The 7099-nt window shown below is 36.2% G+C and overlaps 1 protein-coding gene across 1 annotated transcript in view; it reads right to left on the reverse strand.

Moving 5' to 3' along the window:
- The window catches only part of BCAR3 (BCAR3 adaptor protein, NSP family member), an 81761-nt gene extending 77419 nt beyond the window's left edge, over positions 1-4342 (reverse strand). The window contains exon 1 of the mRNA XM_059854254.1: positions 4194-4342. The gene's annotated coding sequence lies outside the window, so the exon portion shown is untranslated. The remainder of the gene's footprint in view (positions 1-4193) is intronic.
- Between the last annotated feature and the right edge of the window lie 2757 nt (positions 4343-7099).

Genomic DNA, 7099 nt, shown 5'->3' on the forward strand with positions numbered 1-7099 from the left:
TGAGCAATAGTGCAGTTTCACTAGTGGAAGAGTCTGTAAACATGTTAATTGCTCTAGAAGTAGATCAAGAGTTGCCTAGATAATAAGTTTCTATTTTCTACGTACATAATTTTTCTCTCCATTAATAATAAAAAAATCCATAGTTGAATTGCATCAGTCGGTATGTTGTTTTCTGACTGAATTCCTGTAAAGTGATGCTGTCCTCAAGGCATTTTTTCTTAATAGCTTTATTTTGGCAAGTCTTAAGGGAAAATTAACAGCAGAGCTATGCAATTTGAAAAAATTGTTAATATTCTGAGAAGTTGTGATGTAGGGTAAGAAAAAAACACTAATATTGGGGAATTGTAATGAAAAAAATCCCAAACTATCTTGCAGTAAGTAATAATTTCCTTAACTTGGATATCAAGACAGATATATTTAATAATAGTATTTCTCTTCTTAAATGGTCTCTGCCTGCATACAAAGTGAGTATTTTTTTTGTAAAAAACAATCAAAACAACAAAATCCCCACACCCCAATAAACCCAACCAAAACAATCCACAGTGCTTTTCAGTCTACTACAGCTTTTATGTCAGTGTTGTGACAAGGCATCAGCTGGCCCTAATTTCAACTGTTTGAGACAAGGGCAGTACAAGAGACAAACCAAATGGAAAAAAAAGTGTATGGAGGAAGTGAAATAAAGTTACTCAAAATAGAGGTATTTTTTCTCATTCTAAGATATAACATGTTCATGATGGAGTGCTTCAGAAGCACAGGCATACAATATCCTGTAAATCTTAGTTACTCTTCAAAACCATCATTAAGTTCTATAGTTGAGAAAATAGTTATGCAGCAGGGAACTGCTACAGCAAGCTTAATGATGGGGGGGATTAGACTTGAAAGTGAGAGCACTAGACATTCTTTTCTAGCAAAATAGTTCAAATCCCAAGCGAGGCAGTAGGATAAATGAGCCAGAGGGTCTCCATTCATTCTCCAGCAAATGACACATCACAAAAGATCCATACATTATGCCAGGAAAATACTCAGCAAGAATGAGAAGCCTTGGAAACAGAAATTCTTGACTTAGAGTCTGGTTGAAGGTCACTGCTCTAACACAGCACAGTTCACATATTTGCATTTGATATATTGATATGTAAAGGAATTTCTGAGTTGTTTATGTTCTTTTAGTTCTGTAAATGATCCAAAGATTGAGAAAAATATTAATCTTTTCAACTTCATAGGTTGGTGGAAGGGGACTAAAAGAAATGCTTCACATTATTGAAAGAGCTACTAAAACTATACAGACAAACTGTTTTGTAATTTCTGTGTAAAGGAAAACAGAGTCAGATTTAAAGTTTTTGGTTTTCACACCAGAGCTTTACTATAAATTAATAAGCCTACATCCAATTTGTTTGTTAAGATCCTGTTTAATGGCTTCAGAAAATTCCTGTTAGCTAATTAAACATGATGAACTGATGTTTACTGATTTGCTAGCCCCCTGCTTGGCTTCAAAATAAACCAACGCTACATTGATTTTTTTATTATTCCATGATGCTTAAATCAAATGAGATTAGACACAGTTAAGAAAGCAGCACTAATCTGAAGACACTACTCCATCAAATAAAGTGACAGGCCTTTCATTTAAAATATACAGAAAAGACTCCAACAGTGACTAGATTATTTTCCTTTTTTTCAGAAACCCTTTTATATGACAAAAAGAGTACTTAGCCTGGCATCTAATTATTATTCAAATCATATAATCCATTGCAAAGGATTATGCAATCCTTGCACAGTTTGTAAGTGCCATTTACTGCAGGAACCAATACTGCACTGAGATGTGGAACTTCAGTGCAACAAATCAGATATGTGAGTGTCCAAACACTGGCACTGGTGATTGCAATCAGCTGCTGGGACACATAGAAAAAGTTATGGGCATGAAATTAATGGTTGTTTTCAAGAAGTTTAGATTAGCAGTTTGCTGTTTGAACTCCGTTTATTACTGCGTGTGGCCAAAGAGGAAGACACAAATAAGTATTTGCTCTTTTACAAACACTTGACTGAATGCACATGCACACAGCAGACACTCATGTGATCCACCATTACAATGATTGTGAACTGCTGAGCGATTTTCCTGGACTCCACTTGGACAAATACTGTCTGAGAGTATTCTTTAGCAGATACATGTATCTCTCTCTAGCTGGTTGATGAACTACACCCAAGTCTAGAAATACAGTGTGGTGATTCAGCAGTAGGGACTCTAAGGTATGGCATGCTTCATCTTTTGAAAGCAACACCCACCTAAAAATATGTAATTCAGACTATCTTATATTTTCACCATCCAAGCAGCAAAGGCACAACATGTCATTTCTTGAAATCAAGTTTCTAACCTCATGAAGCACACCTGCCTCTATCAATAGTACTTGCACTTTGGTTCTTCTTGTGTTGAAGCACACTGGCTGCAAGACTGAGGAAATGAGTTTGAAGTGTAGGACACACATGGATCCTTAAATCTTCAGCCCAGAAAAAAAAATCACCTAAATAAGGGAATGGTTAAATTAATTGCACCATGAGGGTCTTGCTCATAAATGATTAATGCATTTCAAAGTTCTTACTATCTTCCTCCTTTGCTGATAGCATGGCACATAGAAATAGAAACCAGTCTCTGACCCCTGCACATAAAACTAAAGCCAGCACAAGCAAGAGAAGAACATGACATAAATTACATAAATTGCTGTTGTAGCTAAGTTTATTTGCATACTGAAAAATCTTTCTTTGATGGTGCTAGCTGCTGGTGAGAAGAATGTGTTTGGTGTCATTGTAAGAACACCTAGAAAGAGGGGTATTCTGATATTACAGTATCACAGAGGTGAATATACAAACAAAAAAAGACTGGGAGAGATCAAAACAACCATGTTTAGAAAAAGTATATGATGCATATAACACTATTTTAGCAGCATTTCGGCACCTCTTGTGTTGACTGGTGCTCAGGGTTAAAATTCTGAGAAAAAATCCACTCTAATTTTACTAACTGTGAAGACACTCCTCAATTACATAAACAAAGAATCTTACTATTCTGAAGCACAAAATTGTAAAGCACAAAATCTTTTAAAACCAAGAAATATGCCAAGGCACTAGAACCCAATCCATATAATTCAATAGCAAGAAACTTCTGTCTGAATATTTACAAAACCCTTGTGGTTTTGATAGTTTGATGAAAGAGTTCTTAAATATCTCTTTAAATCATATATCCTTAAAGGTTCTTTGTTTTCAGTTATGTATTATCCTAAAATTAATTTTTTACTTAGGTAAAACTGAAATGAAACTCTCCTTTTACTAGGTATCATCCCTCACAAAGAAGTTGGTGCTTGTGCCATGACTGCAACATTTTTCCAAGAGCTGAAACAAGTACAGTCATGTGCACTGAGCTCTGAGCAGTGCTGCTGTGAAGGAGGAGAGCAGACATTACCCTGCTGGGTATTACAGCTGCTGTTTTCCCCAGCCTTTTCTGCCATCCTCCAGCAGTATTAGATCACAGACATTTATATGCAAACTTGTCGATGTAGCACGTTTCAAATTTTTTCAATCCCTGTGATTTCATTTTTTTATTTGATATAAACCTATCAATTACAAAGTAAAAATGTTTCTAATATATCCCTGTATTTTCCCTCAGGATTCTCCCTTATTTTTTCAAAGTCAGCTGAAAAGATATGTGAAAATCATATTAATTTTGTCTTCCAAATAATTTAGATTGATAAATTCACAAAAAAAAAGCCAATTCATAACTCTGAAAAAATAAAATTGTCCTGCAGATAATGCAATATGTGAAGAAAGTTTCCTTGTATTACTTGAAAATAGTTGACACATACAATTTTTATAAAAAATGTAAATAATCTAAAATAGTATAAATATTTCTCTCTTAAAGTATTACAACATTATGAAAAATATTTTAATCTAATACTCTTTGGATTTGACAATACCCCTCACTATTATATATTCACAATTACTTTAATTCAGAATTTAAAAAATCCCTACTAGATACTGAGCAATACCTGTCACAATTAAGATCCAAAATTAAAATCTTTTCAGGTTTTAAACCCACAAATTTTTATTTGGAAACATCTGCTAACACACTTAATTATTTGTTACTAACACCAAGCAGTGTTTCTAACAGTAAGACTGTACAGGTTAATAAATAGACATACAACAGTTCTTACCATAGCAGGAGGCTATCATGGTCTACTGTGTGCTCTTAAAATGCAAAAGCTTCTTGACAAAAGACACACCTTGAGAACTTCCGTGCCCAATCAGCAGTCAGACCTGCCCAGGAGACAGCAGCTGATGAATCACAGTGATGATAACTGAGCAGAGAGGTTGGATTTTTTTCCCCCTAAATCAAAGAGAAGTTGAATACTGTGTTAAGTAAACTTTTCCACACTTTAATTTTAATTATTATTTTTACTTTTCCACTAGGTGAAAAATGTGCCATCTATTTGCTAAGGAGCCATTATGAAATACAGAAGTTCCTACTTTCAGCTGAGAGTTTTGCAGGCTACTTCTTAAAAAAATATTTCTTATTAATAAATTATTGTAAAAAAGTTTATTTAGAAAATGGAAGAAAGAAGAAAATCCAAATATCACCATCTGCTCTGCTCCCAACAAAATTAATTAATTCATGTCAATGTAAAACTGTGCACAAGCTCAAAAACACCCTTCATCAGTCCAGAGTTCAACAAACTAATAGGGAGAGGTAAACTTATCTGTTCCAGGCATCACAATATATTTTATAATGTATTAGTAGTAGCAGGAGCAGCATTAATGATGATGATGATGATATGGAAGTTACTTAAAAGTTCCAGTTAGGATCACTCCCCACCCACCCAGGCTGTATACCTGCCCTGAAAACATTGGTGCTCTCAAAACCTAGATGTGTAACTGCATCACTGTGCAGCTCTTTCCCCAGGGGTCGTTTGCTCCCAGAGTACTGATGCTGGGCGGAGGCTGTCTGGGTGAGGGATCAGTGCTGGCCACAGGAGGGGCAGGCTGCAGAGCTGGCGGTCAGGCTCTGCTGTGATACATCTCCCGCGGCTGCAGGACACAGCCAGCTGGAGGAGAGGAGCCCGCAGGCGCTCTCACTCCGTACCGCTCCTTGCACTGACTGTGTGTCCTTGTCTCCATCTGAAAGTGCAACAAACAGCCCTTAAGTGAATTGACTTTGTGCTTGACAGTAGACATGAGAAAAAAAATTGTTTTAAGAAAATCCTGTAAGGGCTCAAAAAACCAAAATGTCAGATGTCCTTTCCCTGGACATGATCTGCCCAGTGTGCTGAGCCCCAGTCTGGGACCTGTCCAATACTACCCAACTCAGCATCTGGAAGGAAATAAAACTACCTACACTACCCTTTTCCTTTACAGTGTTAGCCACAACAAATGGTATTTTAAGCAATACTTTATAGGCTGTCTTCCTTACTGGGACCTTAACAAACCCATATCTCATGATGCAGATCAACAGGTCCCTTATTTGCTTTTAGATATAACATAAAGGAAGAGGGATATCACATCAGAAGTGTTAAAATTCATGAGCTGAAAACGAATGATTCTGCCATTTATGTAAGTATATTAAAGTTAAACTGTATATGGCTTGCACTTGTAAATTCTCACGTCAGATGTATGTCACACAAGCTTTGCCAACAGAGAGACAGCAAAACAATCTGAATTTCTGATTTTATGGAGAAGGAAATTAATACACCTGGGGAACTGATTTCATCATGTTTTATCATGTTTTAACTGAACACTCACTCTAAACCCATTATACGCTGCAGAAGGGAAGACCCTGAACAAACAATCTCTACCCAAAGCCAACCCCTTAACAAAGTTTTATTAGCACCATTAACACTACTCTCATTCTTCATAATTCAGGTCTTTATGTTTCCCCTTTGCCCCTTGTTTTTTCTCACTTACACAGATTTTCTAAGGATTCTAAAGTAACTTCTCTACCAAATTCCATGATTCCATTTTAACCAGTGTTAAAGTTACTTGTCCAGCCTGCCTAGAGATATCATTTCTCCCACTTTCACCAAATGCTATTTCACTCTTTCCATTCTTATTATGTCTCTAGTAGACAACTGCTCTAGTAGACAACTGCTTTGCTGTCAAACAAGATGCAAATCTTTCATCAAAAAGCACAAGGCCTCTATGCAACAAATACCAATTACATAGCAATTAATACCAAATACAAAAAGGGCCTATTTTCCTCCCAAACTACCTGTGAATAAGATTAGTCCTTGAAGGTAAATTAAGAAACCATATTCCCCTTTTTAGAAACACAAAGGAATATCTTGTCATCACAGCACTAACAAAAGCAAGTGATAATTTTGTAGCAGGTTAATAGAAAAAAGGCCACTGTATTGAAATCTGATTGAAATGTCCCTGACCCTCCATCTGGGTGTAAATGTCTACACTAATCTCTGTAATTTTGGATGGGAGCTGTGATGGTATTTCTTTTGGCTCTTTCATACTATTTTCCTAGATTCCAAACCCTAGTGATTGCAAACTCGGGTATTTACAAAATTAACTACAGTCATATATTGTAATTACAACAACAAACAACAACAACAATGCATTATCTCTGTGGAGGGTGTAGTAAAAAAAAAGAGGTTTTGTTAGCAGTGATTCCTATGATTTCCAGATATCACTGACTGTGGAAGCTGCTTGTTTCACTTCACTGCAAGAATGACTGGTACCTATTACTAAATTGAATAAACCAAGATACACCTCTATAAAAGTATATCACGATTCTGAACACAGGAAATTAATTTGGTGTGTTAAGTCAATGCTTACTGCCTGCCAGCAGTTTGGGAATGAAAGTAAACCCCCTACAAGAACAAAGGACATTCTTTTACTTCAATGCTAGAATTGAAGAAAATTCACTGCTGATTTAGAGTGGCAGAGCTAACGCTGCACACTCATTACAAAGAAGCCTTTTGTCTGCTCTGTCTGCACAGAAGACTCTTTGATGTGCAGCTTTTTGTTTCTTCATACTGTAACTTCTGCTGGGTGATAAGTTGCATTAACTTCAATGACTGGTTTTATGAGACAAAAATTGGAAGGAGAATATGGAGCA

Source organism: Haemorhous mexicanus, chromosome 9, assembly GCF_027477595.1.
Source record: "Haemorhous mexicanus isolate bHaeMex1 chromosome 9, bHaeMex1.pri, whole genome shotgun sequence".
Taxonomy (NCBI): Eukaryota; Metazoa; Chordata; class Aves; order Passeriformes; family Fringillidae; genus Haemorhous; species Haemorhous mexicanus.